We start from the raw sequence: 20,925 nt of genomic DNA on the forward strand, positions 1-20,925 counted from the left end.
GTTCACAGAGACGTAATCCAGCAGATGTCTGGCTTTCCATATGCACCGAGACAATTATCACCTTTTCTGTACTAACCATGTCGCAAACAGAGCTTAATTTATTTATTCGATTTTCAGAAACTTTTGTTATTCGGTGCTCGGTCGCATGAAAATGTTTCTCATTAAGTAAGCGAGTAGGTTCCGAACAAAATGAGTTCTTGCAGTTTTTCCCGTCATATCGAAATTTGGTGTTCTTGTCCTTTCCCAATACAGAGCTGTTTTCTGGGCCGCAAGTAGCTCGGACCGCAAGACTTCCAACAGAAGAGTTTTGTGATGGTGCATACGCGGCGATAGTGAGTTTTGGCATTAAACTGCCTGTTGGCTTCTGTCTCGCGTTCTTCGGCCGACGTTCATCTAATGATTTTACTGACGTTTTGCCAGCACGAGTGGCTGGCACTGTCAAAGCTTCACCCTCCATTGCCGGTGGTGAACTGGAGCCGAGCTGGCGGCCGCAGACTATATGTACCTGGAGCGCCCAACGTCCGAAGGCTTCTCCGCGGTGCGGTTCTTCTCTTGCTACCTGCGACGGTCGTTCGCTGCAGTACAGGAAGCCAGGATCTTTTTACCTTAAGGCTTTCCTCTTTCTTGTGTTTTTGTATTTCTACATCTGCTCTGAACAAGCGCGTGTGGTACCGGTAGTGCTTCTCTACAGCCAGAACTTCTGTGTCGGCGAACTTTATTACTTGATCGGTCTCACTCAGGGCGTGCTCTGCCACGGCCGATTTATCCACCCGCCCCAACCTGCAATTTCGCTTATGTTCTTTGATCCTGGTGTTGGTTGATCGTCCAGTCATTCCGACATAAACTTTTCCGCATGTGCATGGTACAGTATATTCCCGACATTGCAAGTGGGGCCCTTTTCTCCTTTTCCGATCTAAGACACTCTTCGATCTTTCTTGTCGGTTTGAAAATCATCTATAATCCATGTTTATGCAATATACGGCCTATTGTGTCCGCCACTCTTGGAATGTATTGCAGAAAGTCCGTACCCGACATTTCTTTTTCTGATTCCTTACTTCGGCGAGTCTTTGGCTCTGTTACACTTCTAGTATAATTTGTGGAGTACCCATTGCTTCTCAAACATTTTCCAGGTGTTGCATTTCGCGTCTGAAGTGCTGCGGCTCACATATTCGTCGAGCGTATTAATGATGCCTCTTTTCTGGCTCGGGTCGTGGTTTGATAGCTTGTACAGGTATCGGTCCGTATGTGTCGGTTTTCGATACACGTCGTGCCCCAGATTTTCGCCATCCCTTGTGACTAGCACATCTAAAAGTGGCAGTTCTTTGTCCTTTTCTACTTCCATGGTAAATTTTATGTTGTCATGAAGGCTTTTCAAGTGTCTCAGGAAGTCACCGAGCTGTTCTTCGCCCTGACTCCCAACAACGAAAGTATCATCGACGTACCTGTACCACAACTTTGGCTTGAAAAGTCACCGAGTCCAGTGCCTGTACTTCGAATTGTTCCACGAAGAAGCTGGCCACCACTGGAATAAAAGGACTACCCATGGCGACGCCTTCCAGCTGTTCGTAGAAATCGCCATTCCACGTGAAATAGCTCGTGGTGAGACATTCATGTAAGAGATTTGTGATGTCTTGCGGGAAAATGGAATCGATGCACTCCAGAGCGTCACTGAGTGGCACTTACGTAAACAACGTAACAACATCAAAACTGCCCAGGGTGTCGTTTGGTGCAAGATTCAGTTTCTTCAGCTTCTCAATGAAATGCCCTGAGTCCTTAATGTATGTTTCGGTCTTCCCCACGTGTGGCTGCAGTAGAGAGGCCAAGTGTTTTGCCAGTTTATACCTCGGTGATCCAGGAACGCTAACAATCGATCTTAATGGAACGTTGTTCTTATGGATCTTGGGTAATCCATACAGCCGAGGTGGTAGGGCTTCTGTGTTGCGCAGGTTTCTCTGTACGTCCGCCGGCAGAGAAGACGCCTTGATTAATCGATTCGTACTCCGTGTGATACGCTGCGTCGGATCTGCACTTAGTTTTCGGTACGTCGTCGGGTCTAACACGTCTCGAATCTTTTGCTCATAATCTTCGGTCTTCATTACGACGGTCGCATTCCCCTTATCGGCAGGCAGTACCAATATACTCTTGTCGGCGTTGAGATTCTTGATGGCTTGTACCTCTTCTTCCTTCAGGTTACAAGCTGGTGGCTTTGCTCGACGCAGTATCCTCGCTGTTTTAGTGCTTATTTCCTCTGCCCTTTCACAAGGCAGGGTCCGAATGGCCGCTTCGGTGTTGGCAATGCTGTCCTTCATGGGTGTAGTCCTCGGGATGATAGCGAAATTCCCCCCTTTTTGAAGACCAGACACTTCCTCTTCGGTCAGTTGTCGTTCAGTGAGGTTGGTCACTGTGTGTGACATGTCGGGAATCGCCTTGTCGGTCTGCTTCCAGCATCTTTCAAACTTTTTCTTCTGTCGCTCAGTGCAGCGCTCGAAATCGTTATGCATGCTCCTGTGAATGATACTGTCGATCTTGTCCCAGTCGTCTCCGTGAATTTTGCTACTTAGTTGATAGAAAATGTCCAAAAGTTCCTGATCCTTTCTTGACAGGTCTCTCCGTGTGGTAACAATTCGATCCCGAAGGAAAGCTCGTTCCATTCTGTCGTAGATACTATGTGCTTGGGCGGTGGTGAATAGGCGCTTATATTTCAAGAACTTCGGTGTAGCACCTTCATCTCGCAACGTGACAAAAAGGCGAGAGAGGAAATCAATCGCGCTTTCTTCTTCCGTCGTTGGTCAAGACGTCGGTACAATCTGCAAATCTCCTCCCCGTAGAGGCGAAATACAAAATTGTTAAGGCTTTCGTGGCCACATGTTGACAAACTGCCTATTGGCTTCTGTCTCGGTTTCTTCGGCCGACGTTCATCTAATGATTTTACTGACGTTTCTTCGTGAGTGAATTCACACGGAGAAACCTGGCAAGAACGGATCCGGAACTTTTGGACATTTTTTTAACCACTAAGTAGCAGAATGCACCGAGACGACTTGAACAAGACAGACAACATCGCTCACAGGAGCATGCAGAACGAACTCGTGCGCTGCACCAAGCGACTGAAGAAAAAGTTTGAAAGATGCCGGAAGCAGAGGGACAAGGCAATTCCCGACATGCACCACACAGTGTTCAACCTCACTGAACGACAATTGACCGAAGAGGATAGGAGAAAAGGGTCCCACTTGCAATGTCGGGAATATGCCGTATACCATGCACACGCGGAAAAGTTGATGTCGGAATGACTGGACGATCAATCAATACCAGGATCAAGGAACATACGCGACATTGCAGGTTGGGGCAGGTGGAGAAATCGGCCGTGGCATAGCACGCACTGAGTGAGACCGACCACCCAATAAAATTCGCCGACACGGAAGTTCTGGCTATAGAGGAGCAATACCACACGCGCTTGTTCAGAGAAGCTGTAGAATTACAAAAACACGCGAACAGTTTCAACAAGCCTTAAGGTAAATGGATCCTGGCTTCCTGTACTGCAGCGAACGACCGTCGCAGGTAGCCAGAGGAGAACCGCACCGGAAATGATCGCGGAGAAGACGTTGGCGCTCCAGGTACATATAGTCTGTGGCCGCGAGATGGGCTCCAATTCACCATCGACAATGGAGGGAGCTTTGACAGTGCCAGCCACTTGTGCTGGCGAAAAGTCAGTAATATCATTAGATGATCGTCGTCCGAAGAACCCGAGACAGAAGCCAATAGGCAATTTGTCACCAAGTGGCCACGAAAGACTTAACAATTTTGTTTGAATAATTGCCGGCCGCGGTGGTCTCGCGGTTCTAGGCGCGCAGTCTGGAACTGCGCGACTGCTGCGGTCGCAGGTTCGAATCCTGCCTCGGGCATAGATGTGTGTGATGTTCTTAGGTTAGTTAGGTTTAAGTAGTTCTAAGTTCTAGGGGACTGACGACCACAGCTGTTAAGTCCCATAGTGCTCAGAGCCATTTGAACAATTTTTTTTGTTTGAATAATTGTCTTTATAAATTACTGTCGAATGGCGAGTAACAGCGCGGGATGCAGCTAGTCCTGAAAAAATATGACTTAGAAAATAACTGTGGTGCGCGTACTGTAAGACCTTCAGTACACACACCATCGAATCATTTGACTTGTCACTCTAACGAAGTAGCGAGTGTCAGCAATATGTCTCGTGGTCTTATAGTGGCGTGTTTATCTTCTGCCGCTAGGTCAGACGATAGAAATGCCACTTGCACGCTTAGAGTAGCAGATTAACAGTGACCAACTTTAATTAGAACTTGATTAATTTTCACTCATATTTATTAAAATAATAACAAGTATAAAAATTACTTAACTTGGTTCTGGATGCTATTTACAATTGACAGTCTTAAGTTCCTTTGATATTGGTACATTAATCTTAGTTTCACTTATATCTCTGACACTTGACAAAAGTGTCTATACATTTCTCTTCATGGCTATGTACAGGAATATGGTAATCTTATTAGGCGCAGACTGAAACTTGACTATAGACTGATGCAGATAAATGTAGAACTCGTACAGACTGGTACAGAGTAATGCAGACTGGTACAGACAAATACAGACTGACTAATCGGAGGTCTGTACACTTGTTATAATACCTAGCGCTTTCATGTATCACTGCGCGAGTGAGATCCGCGAGGAGAACAGGTTCTACGTTAGCAGCAATATCATTGGCTGCGTTACATATTAATACGCGGATCGCCGGAAGCAGAATTTGGTCCGTATCTATGGCAGCGCCATCTCGTAGTGCGGAGACGGACGAGCGCTGCGCCTGCGCTGTTGTGCTTAGCAGGTAGCGCTCTAGTGGGAAAGTTGTGTACGCGCTGGCTACGCGGAACTATGTACACAACAATAACGTTCTCTGCTTTCACAATGGTCTTCGTACGTAGTAAGATTAGAAAACCGTGGTAGCATATGCAGAGTTAGGCTGTGAAGTTATTTCGCCAACATCAGCCGCTTAGCGGCGCCCACAAAGTTGTAACGCCTGTACTCAGCGCTGTCCCTGTTTTGCCGCCCCAGGCCGCTAGAGAGCGGCACAGCCGGCGGTGCTCCCGCGTCGCGGACTCCTTTGCGTTAAGCCGCCGTCGCGCAGGCTGGAGTGACGGGTATCCTGCCGCTGAATTATGTATACTGTTAAATGCTGGCAGACTTTCGGGACGCGCGGCCCGCAAAGTTTCGTAATAATACAGCGAATAATTTAGAAGCCCGCGCTGCAGCCAGACACGTCAGCCCGATGCGTGACACTGGAATAGGGGCTTCCCAGAAGAAACTGGCGCTTCGTTCTGGAAACGATGGCTGGGCCCATCGGCAGGCGGTGAAACGCGTATCAGGTCTAAACAGGAGTTGCCCTCTAGTTTCTCGAGAGTGGCACTACACACGTATAAAAGAAAGGGGTGAATTGAAGAAACTAGCAAATAATCATAATAAACATAAGTCCGCAACCAATGGATTCCCTGATACCAAGTATGCGGGAGTGCAGACATGCTAATGTTACAAAACCATTAATGATAATGCAATGTAGGGAGCAGATTAAATCTGTCAAGAATGGTAAATGTCGGCTTCGATTTCGTGGTCTACAAGTCGGTGTCTTTTAAAATTGCTCGGCGAAGGCGGAAAGCAGAGATAACCTTCCTTCTCCATTTCTAAAATTATTCGGGGAAGTGGTCACGAAACGACTGCCTGAGTTAGTTTGTAGAATCTACTAGTGTGCTTCCACAACATCATAATTCCGCAAAAATATCACCCACATTGCCCCGCATAAGTGAGAGAATAATTGGAGAAGCAGTTTAGTAGCTCACACATACAAGTTTGTGACAAATATATCAGAAGACTCGGAAAAAAATTGAGAATCGGTCATATGACTATCGGTAGGCTTTTAGTAAAGGCACACTCACCAGAAGGGCAGTTTTGATAATGAAAATGGTGTTAAAGGAAACAAGACACGTTCATAGGATTTGTTGAATTAGGAAAAAATATTATACAATGAAAAACCGTGGGAGATTTCGGAATTCCTAGGTAAGCAGGTAAAACCTTCATGTAAGTGGACTAAAAAGGAACAGTTAGAATGTGAGATGAAGATTGAAGCGCTCGAATTGTGATGCAATTGCACAAATAAATAAAGGGTTCAGCAGCAATAACACATGACGGACAAGCAGAGAAAAATAGGGTTTCTTGGTCAAACGACTTTTACTAAGATCAAAAATAGACGTGAGACTGAGGAAGCAATTTCTATGAATCTAATTTTGGGTTACAGTATTTAACGATAATGAATCATGGACTATGACAAAACTGGTAAGAATAGAATCGAAGCATTTGAGATGCGGTCCTATAGAAGATAAGGTGGGCTCATAGGAAACGAAGAGGCTCCCTTCAAAATCGGCGAAGAGAGGAATTTGTAGAAACCACCGCGAAGAAGAATAGGCATGCTGATAGTAAAGCATGTCGTTACTAGAGAAATATTGTTCCTGTGTAAGGAAAAGCGAAAGTTTGATTTTGGCAGGGCCAATAATATAAAAAAGTGCCTATGCCACTCTCTATCAACTATATTTGCCTTACATTGTCTGAACTGCGCACTGCGCTAGATGAACAGCTAATTAATGCTGCTTCAATTGTTCCGCTCGCCCGCCCCCCCCCCCCCCCCCCACCCCCCGTCAATAACCATGGGCCTTGCCGTTCGTGGTTGGTGGGTAGGCTTGCGGGTCTCACCTATTCAGATAGCCGTGCCGTAGGTGCAACAGCACCGGAGGGGTATCTGTTGAGAGCCAGACAACCGTGTGGTTGCTGAAGAGGGACAGCAGCCTTCTCAGTAGTTGCAGTCCGGCTCATTGACTGATCTGCCCTTGTAACATCAACCCAAACGGTTTCGCTGTGCTGGTAGTGCGAACAGCTAAAATCAAGGGAAAACTGCAGCCCTAATTTTTCCCGAGGGCATACAGCTCTAGTGTACGGTTAAATGATGATGGCATCCACATGGTTAAAATATTATGGTGGTAAAATAGTCTCCCATTCGCATTTCCGAGCGGGGACTACTCAGAGGACGTCGTTATCAGTAGAAACAAAAGTAGCATTGTGCGGATCAGAGCATGGAATATGAGATCCCTTAATTGGGCAGGTATGACAGAAAATTTAAAAACGGAAATGGATAGGTTAAAGTTAGATATAGTGGGAATTAGTGAAGTTCGGTGGCTTGAGGAACAGGACTTCTCGTCAGGTGAATACAGTGTTATAAATACAAAATCAAATAGTAATGCACGAAGGTACAATAAAGAATAACAGATGGAGGGACGCGGATGAACCACTACGAACAACATAGTGAAAGCATTATTGTATCCAAGATACAGACGAAGCCCACACCCACCACAGTAGTACAAGTTTATATGTCAACTACTTCCGCAGGCGAAAAGGGGACTGAGGAAATGTATGATGAGATAAAAGAATTATTCAGATAGTTAAGGCAGACTAAAATTTAATAGTCTTGGGGGAATGGAAATTGATGGAAAAGGAAGAGAAAGAAAAGTAGTAGATGAATATAGTCAGGGGAAAGGAATGAAAGAGGAAGCCACCTGGTAGAATTTTGCACAGAGCATAATTTCATTATAGCTGACACCCGGTTTAAGAATCATGAAAGAAGGAAGTACACGTGGAAGTGACCTGGAGGCACCCGAAGGTTTCTGATTGATTATATAGTGGTAAGACAGATATTTCAGAGACACAAGAAATATTGCATTTAGTCTTTTAAAAGAGAAAATATGAAAATGCAATAAATGAAGCAGGTGAAAGGGAAAAGAAGCATCTAAATATCGACAGGAATTGCAAAATGGCTATGCATTAAGGGCTACCGAACAAATGTAAGGATGTACAAGCATATATCACTAGGGGTTAGACAGATGCTGCGTACAAGAAAATCAAAGAGACCTTTGGAGAAAAGAGAAGCACGAGTATGAATATCAAGAGCTCAAATGGAAAAGTAGTGCTGAGCAAGGAAGGGATAGCAGAAAGGTGGAACGAGTATATAGAGAGTTTAACTATACAAAGGAGATATACTTTAGGTCACTGTTTTGGAAGTGTAAGAGGACGTAGATCAAAATGAGAAGGGAGATATGATACTGCGTGAAGCATTTGACGAAGTACTGAAGACTTCAGTCGAAACAAGGCCCTAGGAGTAGAGAGCTACTGATAGACTTGTGAGAGCCAACTCTTCCATCTGGTGAGACAGTCGAAATACTCTCAGACTTCAAAAGAAATAATAATTCTCATTCCAAAGAAATCAGTTGCGGATAGGTGTGAAAATTATAGAACTGTCAATTTAATAAATCACCGGTGCAAAGTACTAACTTGATTCCTTTGCAGAAGAATGGAAAAAATATTAGAAGCCGACCTCAGGGAAGATCAGTTTGGATTCATGAGAAACGTGGCTACGACTTCTCCTGGAAGAGAGGTTAACGAAAGGCAAACTTACATTTATAGCATTTGTAGACTTAGGAAAAGCTTATGACATTGTTGACTGGAATACTCTCTTTCAAATTCTGAAGGTGGCAGAGGCAAAATACAGGGATCGAAAGGCTGTTTACAACTTGTACAGAAACCTGATGCAAGTTATAAGCGCAGAGAGAAACGAAAGGTAAGCAGTGGTTGAGATTGGAGTGATACAGGGTGGTAGCATTACCACGATGTCATTCTGTATAATGAGCAACCAGTAAAGGAAACAAAAGAAAAAGTTGGAGAAGAAATTTAAGTCCAGAGGAAGAAGACATAAAAAATTTGAAGTTTGCCGATTACATTGTAAATCTGTCAGAGACAGCAAAGGACTTGCAAGAGAAGTTGAACGTTGTTGACGGTGTCTTGAAAAGAGGATATGAGATGAACATTAACAAAAGCAAAACGAGGATAACGGAATGTGGTCGAATTAAATCAGATGATGCTGTGGGAATTAGGTTAGAAAGTGAGACACTTACAGTAGATGAGTTCTGCTATTTGAGAAGAAAAATAACTGATGATGGTCGAAGTAGGAAGGATATAAAATACAGGCCGGCAATAGCAAGAAACACTTTTTTTTGAAGAAGAGAAATTTGTTAACATCGAGGAGATTTATGTGTCAAGATGTTCTTTCTGAAAGTCTTTATATGGAGTGTAGCCATGTATGGAAGTGAAACTTGGATGTAAGCAGTGTAGACAAGAAGAGAATAAAGCCTTTGAAATGTAATACTACAAAAGAATCCCGAAGATTAGATAGGGAGATCAAGTAAGAAATGAGGAGGTACTGAAGAGAAATCAGGAGAAGAGAAATTTGGGGCACAACCTTTCTAGATGAGGGATTTGGTTGGTAAGACACATCCTGAGGCATTATGGGATCATGAATGTAGTACTAGAGGGAAGCATGTTTCTGGGGGGAGGGGGGGGGTAAAAATCGTAGAGGGAGACCAAGAAATAAATACATTAAGCAGATTTCGAATGACGTAGGCCGCAGTAGTTACTCGGAGATGAAGAGGCTTGCGCAGGAAAGAGTAGCATGGAGAGCTGCATCAAATCCGTCTTTATACTGAAGACCACAACAACAACAAATTCAATTCCCTTACTTTTCTTTAGCTCCTTGTTAAATTTATTAGATCAGATTTCCTCATTTCGACCTGACTGTATTTTTTGTAAGTCACAGTGAAAAATCTAATCTCTTTCCAATCAGGCAATGGATAAATAATAGCACAACGTCTACTTTTACCAATGAAAATTTATCACATTATTTAGTAACGTATTACGAGTTTGACGGGACTGTCACTTATAAGAACAGGTTTTTTTGAGTACGCCATTAAAATTATTTTTTAGGAAGAAAGTGAGTCGTTTTATCCTAAGTTTTTTTTTATGATGTTTGTGTACCTGTGTCCTTCTTATATCTTTTTCCTATAACTTAATCCAGAATGAGCAACTGGCGTGGGTGCTAGAACAGTTTTGCCATGTAGTAGTAGCACAGGCAGAAAAGTAATGAGGTTTAAATTTAATGGCAAGGCAGGGGCGAGGTTAAGTACACACAGTCTAGTTAGCAGGAGATGGTGTAGTCCTCTTTCGTGGCTACCAACCGTTCCTACAATTGATCCCTAAAGTTTCAGCACATCCGGTGGGATGTCCTGACGCTGAGATCTGGCAACATGAGATAAGACCTTTGGATCCTCTGTGGACTGAGGCACTTTGAGGAACTTAAGAGTGTAATATTTGTACGTAGTAATCTTTATTTCTCCCTTTGGTTGTTAGGGGCAAAAATAGCTAGTGATGGAAAGGGTAATTTCTCATGTGTTTATTATTATGTTTATGGTACGAAGTAATTTGTGTTAATCGGTTTGCTACTACGTGGAATACAAAGAAAATTTATGCTCAAGTATAGCCAGTAAAGTGAAATTGTTTTCAGTGCATTAAATAAATTCACGAAAAACGATTAGGGTTGAATTTTTGTATTTTTCGTGGTTTGTGGGGAGCTGGTGATCGACGATAGAAATCAGTTTAATTCTTACATTAATCTTCAATAATAACTGTGCTCTGAGCACTTGTGTAATGTATATGCATGTTTACAGACTTAGATTGATTTCTTGCATAATATGTGGGTTGTATTTTTGTGTACCATTGGTGTTTTTACCTATGTGTTACAGTTATTTGAAATTCAGATTCTTGCTAGTTATGAATATCTTTAACCTAGCAGAATAGAGCGAATACCTACACATGTAAATTATTTTCTTCAAATTTTGTGATGTGTTATTTAATGCATTTTCGTGGTTTGGTGCATGCTGTGCATTGAACCATGACTTCTTAGTTGGGAATGGAATAAGTTTGGTACGCTAGCGCAGAATCAATTTTATTTCTATTTTTTGATGAATTAGTGGGAGATTTAGACCTTATTTTTTATCCTATGCCTCACGTGCTTTTGCTTGCATACTCTTTCCTTCGCCAAACTCATCGTCCTGTGATAGTACATATTATGCATAAAAAGTTATCTGTTTAGTACTATACATTGGAAAATTTATTTTTATTTGCTATGGGGACCATGCATGTGCATTATATTTTTGAGTATATTCTCTTTGTATATGTTCACTCAGATCAACCACGATGGACAAATAAATCGTTTTAATGAAATACTAAAAAGAAACCCTGCTCGAATACGTTACAGTTTTATCAAATTGTTAATACTTTACCAAATAATAATGCAGTTTTTCGTCGATAAAAATAGATACTGTGCTCTGATTTTTCCGTTACGTAGTTGAAAAAAAAAAATGGTTCAAATGGCTCTGAGCACTATGGGACTCAACATCTGAGGTCATCAGTCCCCTAGAACCCAGAACTACTTAAACCTAACTAACCTAAGGACATCACACACATCCATGCCCGAGGCAGGATTCGAATCTTCGACCGTAGCGGTCGCGCGGTTCCAGACTGTAGCGCCAGAACCGCTCGGCCACACCGGCCAGCACGTAGTTGAAAAGATAAAAGATCTTCCGTTTCGTTGTACAGATGTTCAGAGCACTCTCTTGTCTTTGTGATGAGAAATTATCCCTAGAAGCCATAAGAATCAGTGTTGATCAGTGCCTTGATGATGCAGAAGGAAACCACTTCATTAAAGCCGAATAACGTGCATCGAGAGAGCACGTATCCTGTAGCTGAAAGAGAATCTCACAACAGGCAAAAGATTTCTGATAATACCCAATTAGATCATGGGAGGGAGCTGCCGAGGCGCTGGGGACCGTGCCGATAACATGGAATAACCAACGAAAGAGCAAGACTCTATAATCGGAACGTGGAAAAAGTGGTTTGAACGAGGTCGGGAAGCTGGAGACGTTGAAGAGGCAGATGATAAGGCTCAATATAGGTGGAGTGGGGGTTTACGAACTGAAATGTAAAGAGGATATAAAATTTTGGGCAGACGACAATAGGATGATATCAGCAGCAGCAGAAAATGGTATAACTGGAGCAGGATTCGTTATCAACAAGAAGCAAGGGCAGATAGTGAGTTACTCTGTACACTTCAGTGACAGCGTTGTTCTCATCACAGTCGTCAGGAAACCAACGCCGTTAGAAAAAGTTCAGGTACACACGCCAACGACGCAAAAAGAATTTAAATAAACAAGGAAAGTTTGTGGGGAGTGTATAATGAAGGGTGTAGAACAAAGTGTTAGTTGAAGAAGTTGACTCGGTTATAGGAATGAGAGAGGAGAAGGGTTAATTGAGTTATGCAGTAAATTTTATCTAGTAACAACGATTAGTCTGTCCAGAAATCACAAGAGAAGGAAGCATAGATGGAAAAGGTGCGGAGACACGGGGAGACTGCCTTAGATTACACCACTGTCAGACAGAGTTTTCGTAGTGGGGTTGTGAGGCGCACCCAGAAGCAGATATAGATTCAGATCATAATTAAGTAATCATGGAGAATATGTAACACGCCATGAGGTACAAATGGCGGGGGTATCTTAATTGGTGTAAGTTCTTGATGCTTCTGGACCGTGCAATCTGTCCACATGACGTACCTGTTAATCCCGCGGCGGTCGTACTTTTCTGCTTCACACTGCTGCTGTCTTGCCTGAAATTATGTATCTAAACATGCAAGCGGATTTAGGGGAGCCACTCGACATTAAACACAACACTGTCCTCCATCTGATATGAACAACTATATTATGAGACAATAAGAAAGTCGTAGGTTGCACTGATTGCATTCTAAGTCATAAGTGTTTATCCGAGTAGGCATTCTTGATGATTATCTGTCCACACTATCACTTGGACGAGCGTACGCGTAGCCGATACGACGCGGGTGACTGTTGAAAATGTGGAGGCCGAATGATCGAACGAAAGCTCTTATGCTCGTCACGCATACACAGATATTTAGTATCAGTCCTCCATCACAACAGTAATGACATAACACTGTTCATAAAGTTAATTTTTCCCAGTTCTCAGTTGCACGAGCGAAGGCCTAATCGTCCCGACGCGGCTGAAAGTTGATGATGCGGAACGCAATGACCGGAAGCACGTTCCCACTCTCACTACAAGAAACTGGCACTTGAATGCTCTCTTTCGTGGTAAACTATATTGCTGATCGACATTAGTTCATTCTGAGAAGCCGAACACGGCGCGGAAGATTGATGTACGGTGCGACACACAACGAGAGGATACACAAATACGTTATCGACGGCACAGCTCATTTTCAATTGCGTCATTACGCACTTTCCTCTGAATCGCTTCCATATTTCATCACCTTACTATAACAGCACTTGTAGCAACACTCGAACTTCCGTAATAACAATGCCTCTCACATGAAAAGCTTCCCACAACATAGCATCATAATTCCGTGTCCTGTGCTCGACTCTGCAGTTTCGGCTGCCCGCAGAGATACTCCACAACTAAGCCAGCGATATGACAATACTCTTACAAGTAGACTGAAGCGTAAGACCAAGGTACGGAAAAGTCAGTGTCAAAGAAAGTGGGATAATGAAGTACTGAGGCAGGATGAGACGAGTGTTGAGTTCGATGCCGCGATAATGAAACCACATTACGCTCTTCAATTGGAGGGAAGGGGAAATCTCCAAAAACAGCAAACACAAACATTGGAAAGACAAACATAGGTACTAGTAACGTAACTGCGAAGAAACGTTGAGTAACAAGAAATTCTTCCACTGAATGACAAAAGGAGAAAACACAACAATATTTAGAGAAGGTCAGGAATAGGACTGTACAGGTCACTTAGGAATGAAATAAATAGGCAGAGCGCGGAAGTCAAGGTGGAATGGCTTTAGGTGTAAAATGAAAAAAATCAGAAAAGAAATTATCGTCGGAGAGTCTGACTCGGAATAAAGAAAAGTCAAAAAACCTTCTGTGGAATTAAAAGCAAAGGTGCAACATTAAGAACGCAGTGATAATTCATTATTAAGGAGGTGGATAGTTGGAAAGAGTGTACAGAAAATCTGTGAGGGGGGAGGCATTGCGAGAGGACGTGATATAAGAAGAGACTGAAACTGATATGTAACAGATATGGGAAACAGCGTTAGAATCAGAATTTAAAAGAGCTTTGGAAGACTTAATATCAAATAAAACAGAACAGGCAGATAACATTCCACCCGAATTTCGGATATCACTGAGGTGGTGTCTAGAATCTATAAGAATGGCGACATAATACCAGACATTGCACACTGTTAAAGCAAGAGCTGTTTCGAGCGAGAAATATCGCACAATCAGCTGAACAACTCATGCTTCCAAGTTGTGGGCAAGAATACTAAAAAGAAGAGTGGAAAACGAAACTGAGGATTTGCTAGAAGACGATCGAACTATGCGACAACGTAAAATAGCTCAAGACGTTACAAATTCTGAGAAAAATAGGAATATGCTATAGGGAGAGGCGGTTAATATAGAAAATGTAAAAGAGCAAACGGGAACAATAGGATTAGAATACGAAGAACGAAGCGTTAGAATTAAGAAAGGTATATGATACGGATGTAGTCTTTCGCCCCTACTGTTCAATCTATATATCGAAAAAGCAATGACGGAAATACGAGAAAATTTCAAGAGTAGTATTTAAATTTAGCGTAAAAAGGCATTAATGATGAGATTCGTGGTGATATTTCTATCATCAGTGAAAGTGACGCAGAATTACAGGATCTGCTGAATGGTATGAATTGCCTAATGAAGGAAGGAAGATTCGATTTGAGTTCAACGCTTCGTCTTCATCGAGGTCATTAGAATACAAAATCGGACTGTTTCAAGGATGGAGAAGGAAATCGTCCATGTCCTCTCAAAGGAACCATTCCGGCATTTGCCAGGAAAACTACGGACAACGTAAAATTTGATGGCAGGACGCGAATTTGAAAAGTTGTCCTCTCGAATGCAAGTACAGTGTACAAACCACTGCTCCATCTTCCCCGTTTGCAATCTGCTGAGTGCAGAATATGGGTTGAGAGTAAATTGAAGGAAGACGGAAGTAATAAGAAGGAACAGAAATGAGAACAGTGAGCAAATTAACATAATTATTAATGACAACGAAGCAGACGAAGTTAAGGACTTTTGTTGTGTTGGAAACAAAATAACCGATGACGGGCGAAGCAATAAATACGTAAAAAGACGAGTAGCATAGGCAAAGAATGCATTCATGGCCAAGAACAATCTACTGGTGTCAAACATAAGCATTAATTTGAGGAACAAATTTTTGAAAATGTATGGTTGGAATACAGCACTGTATGGTAGTAAATCTTGTCTTTGGGACAAGAGAGAATGGAAACATTTGAAGTGTGGTGCTACGGTAGAATGTTGGAAAATAGGTGGATTGATAATGTAAGGAGTGAGGAAATTCTATGCAGAATCGGTGAAGAAAGAGACATTTGGAAAAGACTGATAAGAAGAAGGGACGACTGATCATCTGTTAAGACACAAGGGAACACATTTTAATAAGAAGACAAAAAACACCACTCCGGTGGTAGAATTTTTTTTATTATAACCACGACCTATTTCATGCATAAGGAACGTCCTTATAGACTGCCCGCATCGCCTTCAGCAGATTATATGGAACATCTTCCTTACCATGTATTGGACAATCGCCTCTAGCGGGTTTTAAATACGTGGAGGACGGCGAATGGCTTCAGGAAAACATAAAATAATTCTGCGGAGAAAATTTTACAATGCCCGAAGATGTGTCTAAAGTGCCGTGAAACAGGTCGTGGTTTAGATAAAATCTTTCTGCAGCCAGAGCGATATTTTTTGCCTTCTTATAAAAAAGTGAACGTATTGCTGGTTGCCCGCAATTCAATATAATATGCACGTAAGAGAATAGGTTCCACGGTAACAGGGGAAACAATAGCGGGTAAAAACTGTATAAAGACAGAGATTGGAAAAAGGATGCCCTGGCATCTCTCAAAGATATTTTTATCCCAAAACTTTTGTTTTATTACCCCCCTTAACCCACATCCCACCGATTCCAAATAGGAACTCCCCACATTGCATCACCAGAACCAATAAGCATCACTTAGTCCAAATTATCTCTTCCAGTAGTAAGTCCTCCTAGGGAAATTCTATGTCTTCTTCTTTTTCAGTATCACGTAAGAAAACAGCTCGATACTTCTTCGAAAAACATGTAGGTATTTTATCTACACTCCTGGAAATGGAAAAAAGAACACATTGACACCGGTGTGTCAGACCCACCATACTTGCTCCGGACACTGCGAGAGGGCTGTACAAGCAATGATCACACGCACGGCACAGCGGACACACCAGGAACCGCGGTGTTGGCTGTCGAATGACGCTAGCTGCGCAGCATTTGTGCACCGCCGCCGTCAGTGTCAGCCAGTTTGCCGTGGCGTACGGAGTTCAATCGCAGTCTTTAACACTGGTAGCATGCCGCGAAAGCGTGGACGTGAACCGTATGTGCAGTTGACGGACTTTGAGCGAGGGCGTATAGTGGGCATGCGGGAGGCCGGGTGGACGTACCGCCAAATTGCTCAACACGTGGGGCGTGAGGTCTCCACAGTACATCGATGTTGTCGCCAGTGGTCGGCGGAAGGTGCACGTGCCCGTCGACCTGGGACCGGACCGCAGCGACGCACTGATGCACGCCAAGACCGTAGGATCCTACGTAGTGCCGTAGGGGACAGCACCACCACTTCCCAGCAAATTAGGGACACTGTTGCTCCTGGGGTATCGGCGAGGACCATTCGCAACCGTCTCCATGAAGCTGGGCTACGGTCCCGCACACCGTTACGCCGTCTTCCGCTCACGCCCCAACATCGTGCAGCCGGCCTCCAGCGGTGTCGCGACAGGCGTGAATGGAGGGACGAATGGAGACGTGTCGACTTCAGCGATGAGATTCGCTTCTGCCTTGGTGCCAATGATGGTCGTATGCGTGTTTGGCGCCGTGCAGGTGAGCGCCGCAATCAGGTCTGCATACGACCGAGGCACACAGGGCCAACACCCGGCATCATGGTGTGGGGAGCGATCTCCTACACTGGCCGTGCACCTCTGGTGATCGTCGAGGGGACACTGAATAGTGCACGGTACATCCAAACCGTCATCGAACCCATCGTTCTACCATTCCTAGACCGGCAAGGGAACTTGCTGTTCCAACAGGACAATGCACGTCCGCATGTATCCCGTGCCACCCAACGTGCTCTAGAAGGTGTAAGTCAACTACCCTGGCCAGCAAGATCTCCGGATCTGTCCCCCATTGAGCATGTTTGGGACTGGATGAAGCGTCGTCTCACGCGGTCTGCACGTCCAGCACGAACGCTGGTCCAACTGAGGCGCCAAGTGGAAATGGCATGGAAAGCCGTTCCACAAGACTACATCCAGCATCTCTACGATCGTCTCCATGGGAGAATAGCAGCCTGGATTGCTGCGAAAGGTGGATATACACTGTACTAGTGCCGACATTGTGCATGCTCTGTTTCCTGTGTCTATGTGCCTGTGGTTCTGTCAGTGTGATCATGTGATGTATCTGACCCAAGGAATGTGTCAATAAAGTTTCCCCTTCCTGGGACAATGAATTCACGGTGTTCTTATTTCAATTTCCAGGAGTGTATTTTAATCCGTGAAACTCATTTCTATATGAACTATTGTCCTTAAGAGATGTAATTTGTGCCGCTACTATGCCAGTCTCAGGGTGAGGGAACCAGAGAACAATAAAGTAAAAACATGAGGAAACTGCCGTGGGTGTTGATGATTTTCAAGTCGCATACTGTTTTTTCGACTGTGCAACCGAGTTTTTCTCCACTTGCTCCCATCGTGAAAGGTCTCTGTTATCATCGCACCTATCTGCAGTACTCATCAATATAGGTTTCGCGCTAATATACTAAGCTTCATTCACAATACGTAGCTATGCAAAATACTGGCACAAATCTACTGCTTGTTAGCGACAGACCATCCTGAGACTATCGATTGTACCTTTAGAGAAAGTATGCCAGTCCGAGAGAGTGTCCTTGACTCGGAATATACCCTCACTTCATGACAAATTTAAGAGTATATGAGGTCTGTTTACAGCTATCGTCAGAGGTAAACAGGCACCGGTTACACAGAAGTGCACTTAGCTGAGCTCTGAGACTGCAGCGCCACTCAGCGATCTGTCACTGAAAATGTGATGAGCGGCCGCTGTCAGTTCCTCTTCGCAGTTAAGGGTCAGCCGCTCCAGCCATGTAAGCTTTTGACTACCAGCCTCTGCAATTGAGGTCGCCAATGTAACCTCGTGGAACAGCACCAGGCGCAGAGCTAACCAAGTCGAATCCTGTTGGCGAAAGGAACTCTCACCAATATTTAGCTTGATAGCTACGGACTGACAGTGTTACGTATACCACCAGACTTTTGACCTTACATATAGGATTGAGTAAAAACTAATTTTAATAATGAAAAGCCCCAGTTGCACCGTTTACCTAGAATTTACCTAGGTTTCAGTCGGTATAAGCCAACTTTATTCAGAATAACAGTATCTATCGTTTGTCAATAGTGGACATCGTCAAGCTAAAACTACAAATCCATAAATTATCGTCAGACTATAAGGCTTAACTGGAACTGCCTCAGCACCACTTAGCGACCGCGATGCGGCAGCCACGAGTGCTGTACTGGAAACCACATTCTCTATCATCGTCAACAGCGCAAACACGATATCGTTGTTTTCTAGGATATAAAAGATGCAGTTTCGGCTTCTGGCATATATGTTGCCAGTATAACATCATATGAATATTTATACAAGTTGGATATGTAAATAATATATATATGTAAATAATATGGAAATATTTAAAAATCAGTGAATATATTTGAACCATCGTAAGGTGGCATCAGACACATACTTTGACAACTTCGTCGCCGTAAGAAGGAGGTTCGTGGGCCACGTTATTTCTGAGCTAAAATGAGGTAAATACTGACAATACGGTTTAAACATAACGTTGAAATTTTAGGATCATGGATTAAACAAATAATGAAATCACAATAGCGTTAATCATAACTATAATTACTGAAGTGCACTATGCAACTTACATTGGGAATACAATTTTAATCACTAGTGACATGTTGATTATCCGCACGTCGGTATCTCATCCGTGCGCAGTGGAAATTTCCTTATATAGTTACTAGTATGCGCGAGTATGAGCCCTGCAGTATGCAGTGACTTTTTATAAAATCAAAGATTTTAAATTAGAGCGGCCAGTCTAAAGCGCGAGGCTCTCCCCCGACTCCCTTCCAGAACAGATAACAGAAGAAGTTATTAACAAAAGACTAGACATCCATTCTGTTTCTCACCAGCGATCACATGCGACCGCGCAAAAGATAACTTGCATTGGCTTTCATGCTTTATTAAACAGGGTTATCTGATTAAGAAAAAATAGATTTACATGCTATAGCTAAAATGTGCCTTTAAAGATACAAGACGTTGCACGGGTATGTGTTTATTACGATCTTCTAATAGTCTGCCTTCTCCATCCCTTTCTCTCTGCTTATCTTTTCCTTCCCCTTCTCTTTGTCTGGCGCTCCCCTTGTAGTTCCACCTCCTCCTCCCCCTCTCTCTGTCCTTCTCCTTCCTGTCTCCCTCTCCAAGTCCTTTGCCTTCGCCCTGTCCTTCTCACCCCTTCTTTTCATCTCATACTCTCTGCCCTGCCTGTCCATCTTCTCTTCTTTCTCTGTCCATTTCCTTGTCACCCTCACACTGACCATCTCCCCTCCTCCTCCCTCAGTCCAACTCATCCAGGTCGAATAGCCAGGTTGATGTACAAGTTCGCAATGAGAATGTTGCTGATAACTACGAGAGAGCTGCTGCTGCCATACGAAATCACACCCCAGATTATAACTCCAGGTGTAGTTTCAACGTGTCTATCATGCTGACAGGTTGGTTGCAGACTCTTTTTATAACCAACACACGGTCATCGTTAACACCTAGACGAAACCTATTTTCGTCAGAGAAAACAAAGGATCACCACCCTGTCTTCTAATGAGCTCACGCCTGTCACCACTAGAGTCACAAATGGCGATAGTTTGTGGTTAGTGGAATGCACGCTACAGGGCGGCTGGCGCCGAACTACCCTTCAAGCAACGGATTTGTAGCATCTCGTTGTGCAAACTTCTGCTCAGATTGCCTGCTCAGATTGCTGCTGCAGAGTCATAAGGCCGAATACTATGGCCTTCTCTCTAGGTAGTGTCACGTGGCCGCCTGAAACCCGGTCGTCTTGCGACCATGCACTCATGTGTTCACCGCTGAGAATAATCTAAACCACTGCTACTTTCCTACCACGTCTTTCTGCAGTATCGCAGAAGGAACATCCAGTCTCTCGTAGGCTTATTACGCGACCACGGTCAAGGTGTCGATAAGGGCTGCTTTGTCGCCTTAAAAGCATTTTTGCCTAACATCATCCCACTACGTCCAATCTCAGAGGCAACTAACGCTCACAACCGTGACAGCGTGAATTTAATGCAAACTTGATTTGCATCCTCATAGGGGTGCTACTAGCGCCCCCCTTATGCGACACAGGTAACTTGAATGGACATCATCTTTCATATGTAGAAAAACATCTAAGAACTTGTGTTTAATGACTGTAACTCCACCTTCTGTCTGGAGTATGGCACTGCGGCTGGTCAGTATCCGAAAAACAATACCAGTCGCTGTTATTTAGATTTTATTTTTATTTTTAAGCTATCAGTTTCGACGATACACTACGTGATCTTCAAGCCTATACAGTGTAGGTTATCACAGCGCAATAAGTATATGTTGCACAACAGCGTATTGTCTAAAAGATACAAGTGTTGCATATTGTTTTACGTAATAAATCTATACACAGTGAAGCTTATTACAGAGCAATAAGTACATATTGAAATACAGAGCTATTGTCTAAAAGATCCAAGTGTTACATATTAATTTACACAATTAAAAGAACTCAGTCTTAATTAAATTCT

The sequence above is a fragment of the Schistocerca gregaria genome, chromosome 6 (assembly GCF_023897955.1).
Source record: "Schistocerca gregaria isolate iqSchGreg1 chromosome 6, iqSchGreg1.2, whole genome shotgun sequence".
Lineage (NCBI taxonomy): Eukaryota > Metazoa > Arthropoda > Insecta > Orthoptera > Acrididae > Schistocerca > Schistocerca gregaria.